The sequence below is a fragment of the Hyperolius riggenbachi genome, chromosome 8 (genome assembly GCF_040937935.1).
Source record: "Hyperolius riggenbachi isolate aHypRig1 chromosome 8, aHypRig1.pri, whole genome shotgun sequence".
Lineage (NCBI taxonomy): Eukaryota > Metazoa > Chordata > Amphibia > Anura > Hyperoliidae > Hyperolius > Hyperolius riggenbachi.
Window position 1 is genome coordinate 252,025,960 of NC_090653.1, and position 20,649 is coordinate 252,046,608.

The 20,649-nt window shown below is 44.6% G+C and overlaps 1 protein-coding gene across 4 annotated transcripts in view; it reads left to right on the forward strand.

Moving 5' to 3' along the window:
* Positions 1–20,649, forward strand: part of LOC137527749 (catechol O-methyltransferase A-like) — a 72,315-nt gene that overhangs the window by 23,838 nt on the left and 27,828 nt on the right. For 2 of the 4 annotated variants that reach the window (XM_068248610.1, XM_068248617.1), the window contains exon 1: positions 8,910–8,987. The exons of 1 other annotated variant lie outside the window; for it this stretch is intronic. The gene's annotated coding sequence lies outside the window, so the exon portion shown is untranslated. Of the gene's footprint in view, positions 1–8,909; positions 8,988–13,058; positions 13,302–20,649 lie in introns of those variants that run through there. One more of the 4 variants, XM_068248612.1, reaches the window with a different exon arrangement.

Here is a 20,649-nt window from a genome sequence, read left to right on the forward strand (position 1 = left end):
AGGGGGTATAAGCTACTGATTGGTATGAAGTTCAATCCTTGGTTACAGTTCCTCTTTAACTGTATGTTTTTTGGGTTGTGGGAGGAAACCGGGGTGCCTGGAGGAAACACGCAGACACAAGGAGAACATACAAACTCCATGGAGATATATGAGATGGGCTAGAGCGCTAACCACTACACCACCATGCTGCCCAGCATGAAACTTCTTCTCTCCTCACTGACTCCTCCTACTAGCTTATTCACTCTCGAGTCCTGGGGAGCTTGTGTGACATGAGCTATACAGGACAAACACTAAAGGCAACATTGCATGTACGTCATGTGATCACTGATGTCACACAGGGGCCCCGAGACTCATGAGTGACGATAGAGGAAGGAGCCAGCAGAGACCAGAACCGCAATGTGCTGTCGATCAACCAAAATGTTTCGTCCTGTATGATCGGTCAGATTACTTTGAAAATCTGTCAGTTGGGAATCATTTGCGGTAACGATTTCTAGCAGATTCTATCAAATGATCGAATCAGCCGGTTAGATTCGATAAGGGTATGGCGAGTTCTTTTGTGTTGAGCTGATGTGACAAGTATAACTGGAAACATGACAATGGCCGCAGTGCAGCTTTCAGCGAGCGGGGCTGCAGATGTAAAGGCACTCGTGGCGTTTGCCATTAGGATGTCATTGTACAATACAGCATCTGACATACGTTTTGTGAGAATCCTTTCTGCGCTGTACGCGGCCTTGCCTCCTGGCTCGCATTATGCGGATGCCAGCGGATCCGTGTTTGCAGTAACCTTGATGATATTGTTAGAAAGTAATTACATTCCACTTTGTCAGATTTTTTTTTCAATCCTGACTAGAATAGATTCTTTGCTTGGTAACCTTTCATTTTGTGCGTTCTGCAGTCCTTGAACCTGTGACAGCGGCGGCGTGCTGCGCGATCTGTCGCTCAGCAGTGGGTGGCGCTGCGCACTCATTTTACTCTCCCCGCAGTGCACTGAGCACAAGATAAATATTCCCCTCTCTCAATCACAAAAATAGTTTTCACCTTCCTGCATCCTGCTTATTTTTATCTGCATATTCTAAAAGCGCTGATGTCTAACAAGTAAAGTTTCTTTCTGTACTGGAAAACAATGAGATTATTATATTTGCTACTAATGTTCTATTTTTTTAGCTGTACTACACATACAATTAATTATCTCATAAGTTTATTTTCACTTCAGATTCCCTTTAAATACACACCTTGAATACAAATCAGATGCAAAGTATGCACTAAATCCTAATCTAAAAATTTGAACGCAAACTGAAGCACATGGATGCAGCCAGCCATAAGTATACTTAAATGTTTTGAACAGCAGGAGATATTGACAGCACTTCCAGAGAAAGGCTACACCTGAATTAACTACCTGCATAGATGTGCAGAGCACGAAATACGGCAAATTACACAACTTGCATCCAAGACAGCTTCAGCAAAGGAGGATGTTATCTTCAGCAAAACAATATGTGCTCAAATTATTTCTTATTAGACTCTTCCACAACATTGACGTGCCCTCACGGAAGAGACCTAACCACTAGTCTAACCGTTAAAACATAATTCTTACCTGGTGCTGATAGCCATAAATGATATACACATTTTTTTTTCAAAAAACAGCAAACGTTTGACAGCGCTCCTAGGCTGTAAATGGAATGAAACCAACAGAGGTGTACAGAGCCCCCCTAGGGACTAAAGTGGCACTGAAGTGGCACTGAAGCGTAAAAAAACGTTATAATGTAATGAATTGTATGTGTAGTATGGATAATTGATAGAACATTTGTAGCGAAGAAAAGAGTCTCATATTTTTATTTTCAGTTATATAGCTTTATTTATAACATTGCATCATTGTCTAATATTTGCAGTTTACAAACTACACTCTGCATTTTAAATTATGAAACAGAGCAGAGCTAATGACCCTTTGAACTTCCCTGCAGTAAAATTTTATCTGAAGTAGTCTTTCACTGTTCCTTTGTATAAGCGCTTCAGAAAACAGCACTGTAGCCACAAAAGTTTGGTCAGAGAGCTCAGAGAAGCTCTTTTCCATAGATAACAAGTGAAGTTTCTTAACTTTTCTTACTGGAGAACAATATGCTATTAATTTTCTATTTCTTATCTGTACTACACATACAATTCAGTATCTCATAAGTTTATTTTCATCTCAGATTCCCTTTAAATACACACCTTGGGCCGTATGCAATTCACTTTTTCACCTCAGTTTTCTCCTAGAAGAAATGTTTTCATCTTTGAATAACTTTTTAGCACTTTGCAATGGGAAAAAGTATCAAAAATTAGGTAAAGAGTACTATCAAAATTATTTTGAGTATTTTTTGCTTGCTGTGGTTTAAAAGGGATTTTATTGGCAATTTTGAAAATATCACAGAGGAGAAAACTCAGGTGAAAAAGTGAATTGCATATGGCCCCTTGAATACAAATCAGATGCAAAGTATGCACTAATCCCCAATCTAAAAATGTGAATGCAAACTGAAGCACATGGATGCAGCTAGCCATAAGTATTCTTACGATTTTAGAACAGTAGGAGATACTGGCAGCGCTTCCAGACAAAGGCTGCATATGAAATAACAGAGCTTGAAATACGGGCAAATGACACAACTTGCATTCAAAACAGGTACAGCAAAGGAGGACGTTAGCTTCAGCAAGAAAATATGTGCACAGATTATTTCTTACTAGATTCTTCCATGACGTTGACGTGCTCTCACGCTGTTTGGAAGTGCTGCCAATATCTCCTGCTGTTCAAAAAATGTAAGTTATGGCTAGCTGCGTCCATGTGCTTCAGTTTCCATTCAAAGTTTTAGATTGGGATTAGTGCATAATTTGCATCTGATTTGTATTCAAGGTGTGTATTTAAAGAGGAACTCCAGTGAAAATAACATAATGAACAAAAGTGCATAATTTTTACAATAATCCTATACCATAAAATGCAAGTGTCCCTGAGTCATCAACTGAATGGTTGTGGGTCCCTGGCTTTTTTGTACTGAGCGTGTGCGCAGCCAAGGCAGTTAGGACGAAGGACCGGACATGACCATTTGCTGTCTGTGGTTCACAGAGGTTTTCATTGCATTGTGGGAAATAACAGCTTTTTCCAACTGCCAAGCAAGCAGCTCCCTGTGTGCATATACTTCAGGCAGTGGTGGGGAACGAGCAATTGCGGGGGGTAGCGGCTGTGACCTATCGAACGTTTTTTAACGGGCGGGCCTTTTTTACTAGTTATGTATAAACTATTTAGCCAGTGTTTGCCCGTTTTAAAATTTTTCCTCTCCCTGATTTACATTCTGACATTTATCATATGGTGACCTTTTTATTGCTGGCAGATGATGTCAGTGGAAGTAGCTGCTGCTTGCTTTTTTTGGCAGTTGGAAACAGCTGTTATTTCCCACAATGCAACAAGGCTCCCACAGTGTGATGTCAGCACCATGGTCCTGACATCACACTATGGGAGGGGTTTCAACAATATCAGCCATAAAGAGCCCCCTGATGGTCTATTTGAGAAAAGGAAAATATTTCTCATGGGAAAGGGGGTATCAGCTACTGATTGGGATGAAGTTCAATCCTTGGTCATGGTTTCGCTTTAACATGATGACATGATGAGATAGACATGGGTATGTACAGTGCCTAGCACACAAATAACTAGGTGTACCCTTTTTTCTTTCTCTGCCTGAAAGAGTTAAATATCAGCTATGTAAGTGGCTGACTCAGTCCTGACTCAGACAGGAAGTGACTACAGTGTGACCCTCACTGATAAGAAATTCCAACTATAAAACACTTTCCTAGCAGAAAATGGCCTCTGAGAGCAGGAAAGAGATAAAAAGGGGAATTTCTTATCAGTGAGGGTCACACTGTAGTCGCTTCCTGTCTGAGTCAGGACTGAGTCAGTCACTTACATGCCTGATATTTAACTCTTTCAGGCAGAGAAAGAAAAAAAAGTATGGCGACGGGGCGGGATGACGTCACCGACGTCATCGACGTCGTGACGTCAAAGGGGACTCCGATCCACCCCACAGCGCTGCCTGGCACTGATTAGCCAGGCAGCGCACTGGGTCTGTGGGGGGGGGGGCTGCGGCGACGCGTATAGCGGCGGATCGGCGGGTAGCGGCGGCGATCGGGCACTGCACGCAGCTAGCAAAGTGCTAGCTGCGTGCAGCAAAAAAAAAAATTATGCAAATCGACCCAGCGGGGCCTGAGCGGTGCCTCCCGGCGGCTTACCGCCAGGGAGGTTAAGGGCTGGTGCACACTGAGCGTGTTTTCTCGCGTTTTTACACTCGCCTGCGGCTGTGGATACGCTTGGGTAATGTATTTCAATGGGGTGGTTCACACCAGAGCGGGAGCCGTTTTGCTGAAACGCATACTCCCGGGATGAGGCATTTTTTGGATTGCGGAGGCGTTTATATATAATATATATATATATATATATATATATATTATATAGGAAAAACACAAACCACTCTGAAAAACGCCAGTTCAGAGCGGTTTTGCAGGCATTTTTGTTACAGAAGCTGTTCAGTAACAGCTTTACTGTAACAATATATGAAATCTACTACACCAAAACCGCTACCCAAAACCGCAAAACGCTAGGTGAAACGCTACATAAAAATAAAAAAAGCGTTTTGCGGATCTGCTAGCGGTTTTTGGTGTACACCAGGCCTAAGGCCCAGTGCACACCAAAACCGCTAGCAGATCCGCAATACGCTAGCGGTTTTGGGAGCTGATTTCAGAGCGATTCTAGGTATGTTTAGAGAGGTTTTCTAAACATACCTAGCGGTTTTGGGTGCGTTTTTGTGTAGCAGATTACACATATTGTTACAGTAAAAGCTGTTACTAAACAGCTACTGTAACAAAAATGCCTGGCAAACCGCTCTGAAGTAGCGTTTTTCAGAGCGGTTTGCGTTTTTCCTATACTTTACATTGAGGACGAAACGCTTCCGAAATCCGCAAACGCGCAGCAGGAGGCGCGTTTGCGGCTTGGCAAAAACCGCAAACCGCCGGTGTGCACCATCACATTGAAATACATTAGACAAGTGTTTTTATAGGCGGATGCGGCCGGCGGATCGCTCCAAAAACCGCTCGGTGTGCACTGGGCCTAAGTCCCTATGGGGGCTCTGCATACCTCTGTTGGTTTCATTTCATTTGCAGCCTAGGAGCAATTGTCTGCTGTTTTTTGAAAAAGTACACGCAACCTGCTGTCAGCTAAGTGGCCAGCTGCTGGCCCAGTTTCTCTACTTTCTTGGATCAGTTGAAATTTACACATAAGAACTTTTTTGCTCATGTAACAGTTAAAGGGAGCCTAAAGTGAGTGGTATATGGAGGCTGCCATATTTATTTCCTTGTTAACAATACTAATAGCCTGGCTATTCTGTTGAGCCTCTGCCTCTAATACTTTTAGCCATAGACCCTGAACAAGCATGCAGCAGATCAGGTGCTTTTGACATGCAGGGATGACTTGCAGCATCAGGCGGCATTCCGCCCGCCCCCCTCTCTCCCCGGCCACCGCTCATTTACCCTTTTGATAGAAGCGGAGGCCGCCTCCTGCAGGACAGTCCTGGGTCCCCCTCACCTCGCTTCTAGACCTCAGATCAGCAGTGATCCAATATAAAGATTTTTCCAATATGTCTGATCAGATTTTAATTGAAAAAAAAAACGGGATAATCGTTCGTTTTTCTTGATCGAAAAAAAAAAGATTATTTTCGATTTGATTGTTTAAACGGGAAAATCGAATGCTTTTGTACCGTACATGGGCACCGTAAGAGCAATCAATTGCAATGACAGTGCAAACAGTGGAGGGGTGGTGTTACCTGAGGTTACCCATACAAAACAATAGTCAGTCTGGTGGGGGACAGTTCTGCCGTTCAGAGCGGATTACCTGTTCTCTGGTAATCCCTGAATATTGCAGTGATGCTGTCTAAGGAATCATGTTCCCTTTTTTGTACATTGATCTTCTTTATTCCTAGCTCACTGTTTTCAGCCAGTATAATAATATATATTACTATATGTGCACTGTTAGAACCTGCTTCTATATCACCTTGCTTCGACACCAGTAACTTCTTACAGTTACGTCTCACAGACTATTGAGATCACTTGACTCTCCACACAGCAAGCAGGAGATAGACTTCCTCAGGCTTCTTCAAGGTTTACGTTATTTATTCAAGTAACAGAAATACAGATAGATACAGTTTATCATCTCCTGGCAAAGCAGACTTCCATGTTGTGTTACAGCTGCTTGAGTACCTTCCTGCTGAAGATACCCAGGTCTTCTTGTATCTACTCTATGTTACATCTAGACTACCTATGTACAGCAGACATTATATCAGATTACAGAAAGGAAGCACATACTTAGAGGTCCCAGTCGGCCTTGCGAGCTAGTGCGGAAGGAAGAAGCAGAATGCCCTCTCCATCGCTCACTCCGGGTTTAATACCGACTAGGAAAGAGTTAAATATGACATCATCTTCGCCACCCCCTAGATCAGATTATTGGTGGACCCACTCGTGGTGTCATCATACCCACCTACTTGATTAATAATCAATGAGGCATTTGACCTAAATGCAGGAATGTGGATGTTTAGTAAATATGGCCGATGTTTTCTGTTCCTGTGGTGTACGTGGAGGTCAGAGTAGGTGATATATTCCGCATCCCATTGACTTTAATGAAGTCTGGAGGCTTAAAGAGAATCTGTATTGTTAAAATCGCACAAAAGTAAACATACCAGTGCGTTAGGGGACATCTCCTATTACCCTCTGTCACAATTTCGCCGATCCTCGCCGCATTAAAAGTGGTTAAAAACAGTTTTAAAAAGTTTGTTTGTAAACAAACAAAATGGCCACCAAAACAGGAAGTAGGTTGATGTACAGCATGTCCACACATAGAAAATACATCCATACACAAGCAGGCTGTATACAGCATTCCTTTTGAATCTCAAGAGATCATTTGTGTGTTTCTTTCCCCCATGCACTGAAGTTTCAGGCTGCTCTTTTCTTCCTGCAAACAGCTTTGCCCTTGTTTGTAATTCCTCAATACGTGAAAGCCCAGCCAGCTCAGAGGACGATTTATCCAGCTTGTAAAAGATAAGAGAGAAGAGAGAAGCTGTCCTAATCTAAATAATACACAGGCAGTGTGCAGAGAGGGGCCTGGAGGGGGAGATGCATCACAGAACCACAACACTGAAGAACTTGGCAGCCTTCCAGACACAGGCTGACAAGTCTGACAAGAGAGAGATAAGTTGATTTATTACAGAGATGGTGATAGTAGAACGTGCTGCAGTAAGCCAGAACACATTAGAATAGCTTTTAGAACTTGTAGGATGATAAAAAAACAGGATGTAATTTTTGTTACGGAGTCTCTTTAAGGTCCCACACACACATCAGACCATAGTCTTTTGAAAATGAAAGATCACAGACCAATCTTACCACCCTTCATGTAGTATGAGAGCCATACCTACACAGTCTATTCTATGGAGCTGAACTCCCCATCAGACAGAAATCTTTGCAAGATGCTGCACACAAAGATGCTGTACAGACACAAAAGATCAGTATCTGCAAAAGATCTGTTCCTGTCAAAAATCCATTCCTGCAAATTGCATTCATAGTCTATGAGATCTGCAGATCATCATACACACATGATTTAACTGACATTCATCTGCAGATCAGATCCACCAGGATGGATTTTCAGATCTGCAGATGATTGCTTGATCTGCGGATGAATGTCAGTTAAATCATGTGTGTATGATGATCTGCAGATCTCATAGACTATCATTGCAATTTGCAGGAATGGATTTTTGACAGGAACAGATCTTTTGCAGATACTGATCTTTTGTGTCTGTACAGCATCTGTGTGTGCAGCATCTTGCAAAGATTTCTGTCTGATGGGGAGTTCAGCTCCATAGAAAAGACTGTGGGCTCTATTCATAAAACCTTACCGCAAGTTTTCCGCTCAAAACAGCGGATTTTCCCGTCCATTTAGCAAAGTCGGCATTCATAAAAGCTGTTCCCGCATGAAAATCTACAATCCCCCAGCAGAGCGAGAAATTTCCGCCTTCTCCAGTGTTTTTCTAGATTTATCTAGAAAAAAGTAACAAAATGGCCATTCATAAAGATTAGAGGAAGCGGTATGTGGACGGGAAATACCGCTTCCTCTGATTTTGCGGATTACATACAAGTGAATGGGACAGACCTCCCAGAGAGAGCAGTGCACGGAGGGACTCTGCCGGCTGAAGTGTTTCCGCATGCCTTCCGACAGCTTACCGCCAGCTTTCAGCGGGAGATCTCCGCTCTTGCATCGCAGCTTTCAAGATTTCTTTGAATGACCACCCAGAAGTGTGAAATACCGCTGCGGTATTTTCCCTCCAGGAGTTTTCTCGCAACAACTTTTTTATGAATAGAGCCCTGTGTAGAGTATGGCTCTCATACTACATGAAGGGTGGTAAGATTGGTCTTTGATCTTTCATTTTCAAAAGACTATGGTCTGATGTGTGTATGAGCCTTAAGGGCTGTGCTTGGTGGACTTTTTTCTTTAAACACTTTTTCATGCGACCTTTTTACCGCATGATTCCCGCATGAATAATGGCTGTTTCCGCATCTTTTTTCCCGCATGCGGCAAACATGTGGAAAATATTAGTGAATGTGGAAAAAATGCGGAGTTTTCCGCTGGCGGAAATATAGCGGTAACATTTTGCGGTGTTTTTGCCTGTTAGTGAATAGAGCCCTATGTCGTGAAATCCTTTCTAAAACAAAAACAACTGGGATCCCCTTGTTTTTCCCCTATGGCCCAGATTGGTATGGGCCATGGAAAGCACACACAGCTCCCCTCTCTGCCCTGTGGGACGCCTGGAAACAATTTACTAGGCAGGCGGAGCTGAAGAGATTAGGCTTCCGAGTTCTTCTCCTCCCACTCATAAGTGTGGCCACAGGAGACAGCTGCTCCAGCCTAGGAACTGAGAACAAGGAAATCTATACAGGTCAGTGAGTGAAGCTTATGTTTACTTGTGTCTGCGAGTTACTTCGGGTCACTAAACTCCTGTTTAGCTCTCCCCATAGCTGCTAATTCTCTAAAGATCTAACCCTGAATTTCTGGATCTAGTGCGGATGATAGTATCATCAAAAGCAAGGCAGAGTACTGGATGTGATGGAATGACTCTTTATATTCGCACTGACCCTAATTTATTTACAACTAACCTTTAGGGGTGAAGACCTCTCCTTTTTTTTAGTTCTATAAGTTTTCAGATTTACCTTCAAAACTTCTGCATCGTAATGAGGGGATGTTGGTCCAAACCCAAAGAAGAATAGTACTAGGTGGCAGGGCAGAGGGATTTTGGATCCACCTGGGGTGTGGTGAGCACAGCTGATGCTGGATAAAAACATTCTACTAAAACTGTAGAATACACAAGCAGCTCCGGTTGACCCAAAACCACTAGGAAAGTATAGGGGACAAAAAAGAGACCGAAAAGCCCTCCTACTAAAAAGCAATGCTTTGTCTGATTTGCCTTCCTAAAACACAAGGTATTTGCGATAATTCAGCGTAAAGTGAGCCGTGTTTCTCAACATTATGTCGGCTACACACCATGCAATTTCCCGTCAGACTGGCCGAATAGATAATTTCCAACAGGTCCAATCTGTTTTCCTATGTTTTTTTTTTTTTTTTTATCTGATTGATTTTCTATAGAAATGATAGGATATTTTATCAGAACGATTGGAAATTAAGTCAAACTTGTGCAAAATGATCTGACAGGAAATTGCATAGTGTTTACCAGTTATTACAGGCAGTCCCTTATGCTAGGTATACACCACAATTTCCTGTTAGATTAACCTGCCAGATCGTTTTTGTTTTTTTCTTTTTCCCCAACAATCTGAATTTCGATCAATTTTTTTTTTTTGATCGTTTTTTTTCGATTGTTCTTTCATCAGCTTTTTTTTTTTTTTTTTTTTTTTTTTTTTTTTTTTTTTTTACTTAACCACTTCAGGATTCGGCGTACGCTTAACTACGCCCCTGAATCCTGAAGTGGATTGCATGGAAACGGCCGCTCGTATGAGCGGCCGTTCCATGTCAGTTCACGGAGGGTGTCTCCGTGAACACCCTGCGAGCCGCCGATCGTGGCTCGCAGGGTAAATGTAAACACACGGGGAAGATCTTCCCCGGTGTTTACATGTATACGGCGCTGCTGCGCAGCAGCGCCGTGGCGGAGATCGGCGATCCCCGGCCTCTGATTGGCCGGGGACCGCCGGCACCTGATAGGCTGAAGCCTATCCCATCAGGCGCAGGACGGAATTCCGTCCTGCGCCGCTCACAGGGGGAGGTAGAGGGAGGGAAGGGGAAGGCGGCCAGGAAGCGCTGCGGAGGGGGGCTTTGAAGAGAGCCCCCCCGCAAGCGCAAGCAGCCGGCGGCGATCAGACCCCCCCAGCAGGACATCCCCCTAGTGGGGAAAAAAGGGGGGAAGTCTGATCGGCCTGGCTGCTAGCTGATCGGTGCTGCGGGCTGGAGAGCCCACGCAGCACCGATCAGCAAAACCACCCGGTATCCGGAAGTGGTTAAATTGATTTAAAAAATTAAAAACAATGAAAAAAATAATAAAAAAAACTGTAGAAAAATCGATTGAAATTCAGATCGGACAAGTTGGAAAAAATCGATCTGGCAGGTAAATCTAACAGAAAATTGTATGGTGTGTACCTAGCATTACTTATAAACAAGTTCCATTCTGGGAGGTTGTAAGTTGAATGTGTTTGCAAGTAGAGTCCTGTGTTAAACATGGATAGGTGATACTCTGACTACTCTGGATTTAAACATTTAGTATAAACTTTTTTTTTTTTTTTTTGTATGTACTTTTACATTGTTTTGAACTATTTATAACAGTTTATACCATACTGTAACATTTAGTAACAAAAATATGTAATAGAAAATAGTATTGTATGTTTTGTACATAAAAACAACTTGTTTGGTACTTATCCGTTAGCCGGGCGCATCCTCTAGGTGGCGACAAAACTCCACCAGAGTTACATCTTTCCCTACTATCCATGTCGGCCTGGAGGAGGAATAGTAATTAGCGCCACCTGCCGGATGGCGGATGCGCCCGGCTAACGGATAAGTACCCTTTGTTTTGTATCTCGGAAGCATTGTAACTTGAGTTGTAGGTAGGGGGACTTTCTGTATTTTGGTACGCACCACTTTTGAGTGTCTGTGCTCTCCAAATACCCCCCCCCCCCCCCCCCCCCCCTGCTTTCTGCACAGGTAAACTGAGAGCCAATGTTATTTAAATAGCTAGTGCACACTTGAATGTGTTTTTCCCCATGCAGATAAAAACACAGCAGTGAAGCACTGCACACATTTTTCTCTTATAATTTCATTAGCTTCTGTTATAAACCATGCATGTTTTCACACATTCAGACACATGGGGCTCTATTCATAAGACCTTTGCGCATAAAAAAAATCTTTGAAGGAAAACACCGCATCGATATTAGACTTTTGTGCGCTAATTCATATAAATGTTTACACTTGTGATGAAAGGTCGGGGAATTCCCCACTAAACTAGCAGTACTGGCTGAGTTGTTACATTTTCTCTGTGCAGAGCCAGTTACTATAAGGCCGGGTGTCCACTGCTGCGAATCCAGGCCGATTCCCCGCCCACAAATTCGGATGGGTTTCAGCAGAGCCGAGACAAGGTCCTCCAGCACCCAAGGCTGAGACACCAAAGTGCGCCCCTCCATCCCTGCCACCCCAGCCATCACACACTGATTGCTATTAGACTAAGAGGCGCCACAGGGCCCACAACCTCCCCAACACCTTAATATCTAGTTATATGGCTTGTAGTCACTGCCATGTATCCCCTTATCTTATATCTTTCTGCTTCAAACACAATTAGGAATGACAGCTGATTGAATTCTGCGCCCCCTCCTACACTGCGCCCTGAGGCTGGAGCCAGAAAAATCTGAGGCCCTGCAGCATAATTTTGTGCGTAGCTGTCCGATTCCCATAGCCGCGCATAGCACGGCTAGAGTGATTCGGCTGCGAGAGGCAACAGCTGTGCCAGCATAGTGTCTCGCAAGACGCATGCCGCCGCACAAATGGAAACCCGGCCTAAAGGAGGCAGCCCCAGCATCCCTTTAGATGTGCATTTTTTTTTTTTTTAAACTGCCTCTCCTTGCCCTGAATCTTCTGACTCTGTCTAATAGTCTTTCTAAACAATCTATTTAATTGCCGCAGCTTAGAAGAACTTCAATAAATGTTACACATGCAGGATTTCTGATGTGAAATGTATCTGAAAACAGGTACCCAAGGGGTTAAACACAGCCTTGGTATTCGGAATGTCTTGTTTGCTCTCCTCTCACTGCAGCTGCCTGGGAGGTCTGTCTCTCCATTACCTTGCCTGTTATCCACATGCATATTGCGTTATCTAAACAGCAGGTATTCTCCATCCCAATTCCACCTGCTCTAATCTTTATGAATTGACATGTAGTGACGAGTTGTAATGATCACCGCACAAGGCGGTAATTTCCCGCACTGCACAGGAATGTCAGATTTTCATGCGGAAACAGCCTTTATAAATGGACACTTTGCTAAATGGTCGGTAAAGTCAGCTGTTTTGAGCATTACCGCATGCGGAAATGCTTTATAAATAGAGGCCCATGGTGTGCAGAAACGCATACAGAAAACTGACACATGGCTTTGCTCCCAGCATCAGCTTATTACACGCACTCTGTCCATCTCTGATGGAGCAGAACTGGCTCTGCAGACTCCTCCAACATCACTACAGTACACAACACTTTGGGAGGGGAAGAGAGGTTGGGGGCTGGGCGTTGTACACAAGACCCTACTGCACACTGAATGGGGACTGCTTGGGGGGGGGGGGGGGCTGGTTGTGTATGATTAAGCCATTAAGCCCTGCAATATCTACATGCATCTATACTTTTTAAAAAATTTTTTTTTTTTTTTTTTTTTTATATACTTCCATAAATTAACTGAACACTTTCTGATAGCTCCTGGTGTTTACATTTATGAAGGTGCCTATACATTTGTCAATATTTCCTGTTGCTTCTAGGCAGATGCGATGACTCTGATCTCCAGATACGTAATACAGATGGTTCTTCAGCAAAGTACTCACAATATGTTTTTCTGCTGGATTTTCCACCCAATAGTTGTTTTTTTTTCCACTCAATTCTCTTATCTTCCGCTCGTTTTTCTTATCTTTTTCCATTCACTTCTCTGAGAAATTGAGCCAAAAAAAGGATCAGAAGAAATATCGGACATGTCGGAAATTACCTATCGAACCCATCTATCGGAGGTAAAAACGTATGGAGTATTACCCTCTCTACTATGTCTATAATCACACACTATACGGTCACTAGCTTGTGTGTCTGTGTGTGATATGAATCTAAGCGCTGCCTGCTGAGGGCTGGCTGAATAGGGGCAGTCTACATGCAGGGCCGGCCCTACACTTTTTGCCGCCTGAGGCAAATTTAGGAAAAAATTGCTACAGCTGGAGGGGAGTGCAGATCGGGGGACCCAGGCGAGAGAGAGGGGGGGGGGGTCTGACCACCCCCTCCCCACCGCTAGGCCCAATACCCCCGTTCTGCCCGCTACCCCTCCGGCTCGGCGGCCGCCCCCCCCCCCACACCCACGGACGGGCGGGTGACGCCCCTAGAAGTTTGCCGCCTGAGGCAAATGTTTCACCCCGCCTCATGAGCGGGCCGGCCCTGTCTACATGGTTTTTCTTTGCCTGTTACTTGTATATGAAGTCATCAGAACACTGCTGCAGACTGACAGATATTATTTTTTTTTTTTTACGAACCCTGAGGAGCAGGGACAGTGTAATAATTCCAAAGTTTGTACAATTCCTTTTCTGTATAGTGGGCACATGCAGTCATTAGATGTACAGAGAGCAGACCCTTCTTTTTTTTATGGACCCTTAATTTTTACGGGACCCTTATTAGTTCACCACCTCTAGAAAGTGCTAGAAAGTGCTACTCTTAAATATTGCCTCAGGTTGTGTCCTGGACATGTGGTGTACACGTACTACTGGTTGAGAAACGAGGTTCTAGAGACCTTTTTGTCACACTGTAAGGGTGCCCTTACGTTACTTGACTTAGCGGCCAATCAACCATCCAATTCGATAATGAAAATTTGAATGAAAATTGGTGCCGCCACGAGAATGTCTGACTGTGCAACCAATTTCAGGATAGAATTGGTCGCATGTATCGGCGAATCGGGCTCAGAGAGCGCCGAAACTAGGCGCCCCATAGCTGCAATGCTATGCAGCACGGGGAACGTAGCGGTAACTCGGGGCTCTGGCGGCTGCCAGATCCCGAATTACATCTTCCTCCGAGTTGCGACAACTCGGAGGGGGACTAGTATTTAACGCCGCCTCGGAGTTTAGCGGCTGCGGTGAGAGCCGTCATTTGGCTCTCACTGCGCTGAGCGGCGCCAAATTAATATGCACTTAGCAATAGGACATGCTGCAAAATATCACGACTATGTGCTCGATTGGGTGTGCGGCAGTACTGGCATGCAATACTAGGATGAGCAGTGGACACCACAGAACTTCGGGGCTCCCCCCCCCCCCCCCCCCGGTGTAAAAAGGGACACACACACAAACAAACAAACACACACACCCCTGTCTCCATCTCTGCACTGGTCCTCACACACGTGCCCCGCATGGATGCCGGCATATTGCATGTGTACACGTATGACATCACACATGCCCAGGTGCAATACGCCTGCAACCACGTAAGGTGCATGTGTGTGAGGAAGAGTTACCCCGATCAGCTGGTAGGTCTAAAAGTGATAACGGGGGACCAGAGGACATCAAGGGAAGCCTCATCAGGAGGCTCAAGAGGCGTCCCTCGTCTTAGGTAAGTATTTGTTTTCTGAAACCAAACTGGTTTAAAAATAGGAAGAAATTATCCTAAATAAACGGCTGCGGATTGAATGGTCTCTCTTCTTCCATCCAGTCTACGGCTGAAGGGAGAAGGGTTTAGTTCAGTAGCTGACATTGTGAGATTAGACGTTGCCATTGTCTGATATTAATTATGAGAACGCAGATCCCTCGAGGGGAGCTCTGAAACTGTGATGCAGACAAAGCCTACAGTCCCAGATGCTGTTTGCACAATTAAAAATTAAATAAGTCCGTGTAGACCTAATCCACCATGGATGTTAGAGTATTCTACATGAAAATAATGTCTCCTTGTACAAACATGCTGCCTGGCTCCCTGCAGACCAGCCAGTTCTGTCCTGTGGAGGGGGGAACTTGGAGCGTTCGTTAGATTCTGGAACTGGTAGCCCAGCATTATTCTTTTCATTAGCGCAGCACAGTGTACCGTCGATGACCTCTGACCATTCTTCTTGCCCACTTTCCAGATTCCTAAACTAACGCAAAATCACTGTTTCCTCTCCATGTTTTAGCAACGACCCCATCTCTTCAATAAAATGTAATACATTAAGGTGGCCATACATCAATTTTTTTTTTTTTTTTTTTTTTTTTTTATTCAATTCCTTGCCGATTCGATTCATCTGCTGGGAATTGATTTTCCAAAATGTCAGATCGATTTTTATTTTTGATTTAGACAAAAAATAATTGAAAAGTATCGATCAGACAGGATCGAAAATTTTAAACAATTGGGGGTGGGGCAAGAACATTGGCCTATAGCTTTGCTCTTCAATAGATTCCCTGCTGGAATCTACTGGAAATTGATGTGCGGTGTACGGTAGGAATCTTTTTTTTTTTTTTTTTTTTTTTTTTTTTATCAAATCTTTTCAGAAAGGACTTGATGGTTTTGGAACATTGAGTGGAAATCTATAAGTGTATGGCCAGCTGCATTGCCTAGCTATAATCTACCTAAGCAGCCCACCCCAGCTTGGAAGCTAATCTTGTAGACCCCGTTCACACTGCATGCGTTCCGAACCTGTGCGGTCCGGGAACGCATGCTGCACGCATTTTTTGCAAAAATGCGTGGCTGTCCCATTCGCTTTTCAGTGATGGGATCAGCCACGCAACGCACACAAACGCGGATGGCGTGCGTTCGCATGTGTTCCGCACGCATGGTCATCCGCTACTTAAGTTGTTTTGTTTTTGTTTTTTATTTTTTTTTGTTTGCTCAATAACACATTCATTAACCACTTGCCGACCGCCCACTGCACAGAGGTGGCCGGCAAGTGGATCCCGCAAGGACCGCCGCATGTACAATTGGCGGCGGTCCTTGTACGGGCATGGGCGGAGCGATCACGTCATTCGTGACGCGATCAGCCACCGGCGCCTGGCTCCGCCCCCTCGCGCTGTAACCCGCCGGCCGTTCGGAAACGCCGGCGGGCTACTAGCACCCGGATCGCCGCATACAAAGTGTATAATACACTTTGAAATGTATACAAAGTGTATTATACAGGCTGCCTCCTGCCCTGGTGGTCCCAGTGTCCGAGGGACCACCAGAGCAGGCTGCAGCCACCCTAGTCTGCACCCAAGCACACTGATTCCCCGACCCCCCCCCCCCCCCCCCCCGCCCCCTGATCGCCCACAGCACCCCTCAGACCCCCCCCCCCCCCCCAAGACCACTGTTTGCTCCCAATCACCCCCCTAATCACCCATCAATCACTCCCTGTCACTATCTGTAAACGCTTTTTTTTTTTTTTTTTTTAATTTAATGCACTAAACTGCCCCCTGCTCCCTCCTGATCACCCCCCACCCCTCAGATTCTCCCAAGGACCCCCCCTGTGTACTGTATGCATCTATCCCCCTGATCACCTGTCAATCACCCCCTGTCACTGCCACCCATCAATCAGCCCCTAACCTGCCCCTTGTGGGCAATCTGATCACCCACCCACACCAATAGATCGCCTGCAGATCCGACGTCAGATAACCTCCCAAGGGCATTGTTTACATCTGTTCTCTACCCTAAACACCCACTAATTACCCATCAATCACCCCCTATCACCACCTGTCACTGTTGCCCATCAGATCAGACCCTAATCTGCCCCTTGCGGGTACCCAATCTCCCACCTACACGCTCAGATTGCCCTCAGCACCCCCCCCCCCCCTTATCAATTCGCCACTGCATTATTTACATCTGTTCATCCCTGTAATAACCCACTGATCACTTGTCAATCACCCCCTTTCACTGCCACCCATCAATCACCCCGTCACTGCCACCCATCAATCAGCCCCTAACCTGCCCCTTGCGGGCAATCTGATCACCCACCTACACCAATAGATCGCCCGCAGATCCGACGTCAGATCACCTCCCAAATGCATTGTTTACATCTGTTCTCTACCCTAAACACCCACTAATTACCCATCAATCACCCCTGTCACTGCTACCCATCAGATTAGACCCCTATCTGCCCCTAGGGCACTCAATCACCTGCCCACACCCTCAGAACGCCCTCAGACCCCAGCCCTGATCACCTCGCCAGTGCATTGCTTGCTTCTATTCCCCCCTCTAATCACACCTTGAGATACCCATCAATCACCTCCTGTCACCCCCTAGCACACCTACCCATCAGATCAGGCCCTAATTTGCCCCATGTGGGCTCCTGATCACTCGGCCAAACCCTCAGATCCCCCTCAGACCCCCTTCCGATCACCTCCCCAGTGCATTGATTGCATCTATTTTCCCCTCTAACCACCCCCTGAGACACCCATTGATCACCTCCTGTCACCCCCCCCCCCAGCACTCCTATCCATCAGATCAGGCCCAATACAACCTGTCATCTAAAAGGCCACCCTGCTTATGACTGGTTCCACAAAATTCGCCCCCTCAGACCACCTGTCATCAAAATTTGCAGATGCTTTTACCCCTGAACAGTCATTTTGAGACATTTGGTTTCCAGACTACTCACGGTTTTGGGCCCGTAAAATGCCAGGGCGGTATAGGAACCTCACAAGTGACCCCATTTTAGAAAAGACACCCCAAGGTATTCTGTTAGGTGTATGAGGAGTTCATAGAAGATTTTTTTTTTTTTTCAAAAGTTAGCAGAAATTGATTTTTATTGTTTTTTTTCACAAAGTTGTCATTTTTCACTAACTTGTGACAAAAAATAAAATCTTCTATGAACTCGCCATACTCCTAACGGAATACTTTGGGGTGTCTTCTTTCTAAAATGGGGTCACTTGTGGGGTTCCTATACTGCCCTGGCATTTTAGGGGCCCTAAACCGTGAGGAGTAGTCTAGAAAACAAATGCCTCAAAATGACCTGTGAATAGGACGTTGGGCCCCTTAGCGCACCTAGGCTGCAAAAAAGTGTCACATGTGGTATCGCCGTACTCAGGAGAAGTAGTATGTGTTTGGGGTGTATTTTTACACATACCCATGCTGGGTGGGAGAAATAGCTCTGTAAATGACAATTGTTTGTTTTTGTTTTTTTTACACACAATTGTCCATTTACAAACAATTGTCATTTACAGAGATATTTCTCCCACCCAGCATGGGTATGTGTAAAAATACACCCCAAAACACATTGGGTATCATTCATAAACAGGCTGTCGGTAGTGCGGGAAAACACCGTTCTTCTCCGCAACCGGTAATTAAGACTTCTGGGTGGCCATTCATAAAGAAGTCTGCCTGTTGCGGAAGAAGTGCGGAGGTTTTCTGGAGGAAGCTGGCGGTAGCGTGGCGGAAGACATGCGGAAACTTAAAAGCTGCCCGATTCCCTCCCTGCGCTGCTCTGTCTGATGCTGCTTGGGAGGTCCCTCCCATTCATTTATATGTATTCCGCCCGCCTATCGCTACTGTCGAGCAAGCGGTATTTTCCTTCCGGATACCGCTTGCTCTAATCTTTATGAATGGATGTGTTTGTTACTTTTTCTAGATTAATCTAGAAAAACTCCGCACAAGGCGGAAATGTATCGCTCTGTCACCTTTGCATGCGGAAAGAGCCTTTATGAATGGGGCTTATGCTGAGTGGTCGGGAAACTCACCGGTGTTAAGCATTTCCGCATGCGGAAATGCTTTATGAATGATACCCATTATACTGCTTCTCCTGAGTACGGCAGTACCACATGTGTGGCACTTTTTTGCAGCCTAACTGCGCTAAGGGGCCCAAAGTCCAATGAGCACCTTTAGGCTTTACAGGGGTGCTTACAAATTGGCACCCCCCAAAATGCCAGGACAGTAAACACACTCCACAAATGACCCCAATTTGGAAAGTAGACACTTCAAGGTATTCAGAGAGGGGCATGGTGAGTCCGTGGCAGATTTCATTTTTTTTTTTTTTTGGTCACAAGTTAGCAGAAATGGAAACCCTTTTTTTTTTTTTTTTTTTTTTTCCTTGTCACAAACTGTCATTTTCTGCTAACTTGTGACAAAAAAATATATTCTATGAACTCACTATGCCTCTCAGTGAATACTTCGGGATGTGTTCGTTCCAAAATGGGGTCATTTGGGGGGTATTTATACTATCCTGGAATTCTAGCCCCTCATGAAATATGACAGGTGGTCAGAAAAGTCATAGATGCTACAAAATGGGAAAATTCACTTTTTGCACCATAGTTTGTAAACGCTATAACTTTTACCCAGACCAATAAATATAGGCTGAATGGTATTTTTTTTTTTTTTTTTTTTTTTTTTATCAAAAACATGTTTGTCCACATTTTTCGTGCTGCATGTATACAGAAATTTTACTTTATTTGAAAAATGTCAGCACAGAAAGTTAAAAAAAAACATTTTTTTTGACAAAATTCATGTCTTTTTTGATGAATATAATAAAAAGTAAAAATCACAGCAGCAATCAAATAGCACCAAAAGAAAGCTTTATTAGTGACAAGAAAAGGAGCCAAAATTCATTTAGGTGGTAGGTTGTATGAGCGAGCAATAAACCGTGAAAGCTGCAGTGGTCTGAATGGGGAAAAAAGGGTCTGGTCCTTAAGGGGGGTAAAGCCTGCGGTCCTCAAGTGGTTAAAGTATGCCAGAGCTAAAATCTATGAACTATTGACCTCTTTATCTCTTTCCTGCTCTCAGAAGTCATTTTCTGCTAGGAAAGTGTTTTATAGTTGGAGGGTAACACTGTAGTCTGATCCAGTCCTAACTCAGACAGGATCTGCCACTTACATACCTGATGTTTAACTCTTTCAGGCAGAGAAAGAAAAAAAGGAACACAGCATAGTTATTTGTGTGCTTGGCACTGTACATACACGTCTATCTCATCATGTCACATGTCACCTCAGGTATCCTTTAACTGTTGCTCCCGGGGCCTCTGTAGAGTCTTTAACAGAGTAATGTCTCACATGTACTGGCGGGCAGGTGAGACACCACACTGCCAAAGACTCTGCAGGGGCCCCGGGGAGCACAGTCAAGTGGGGAGGTGATTGGGAGGTAGGGTCAGCAGCCAGCTCAGGGGCACAACAGTAAATTGTTACTGCAACAAAAGGCTCCTAATGCTGCTTTTTTGTCTGGGGGGAGGCAGGGTGGGTGGGGGTTCTGTCAGGGGCCATTTTCCTTTGGAGCCCCATTGTTACTAGAAAGCAGGAAGTAGACACACTGCAGATTTATTGCAGGATTTGTATCCGCTGTAACAAATGTTTTTCCTTTAAAGGTTATTATGCTGGTGCTTATCTTTTTGAAGTAGAGGAAGTTCTGAGTTCAGGTACGTTTTAAACACACCCGCTAATGCTGGGAATACACAATGAGGTTTTTTTTTTTTTTTGC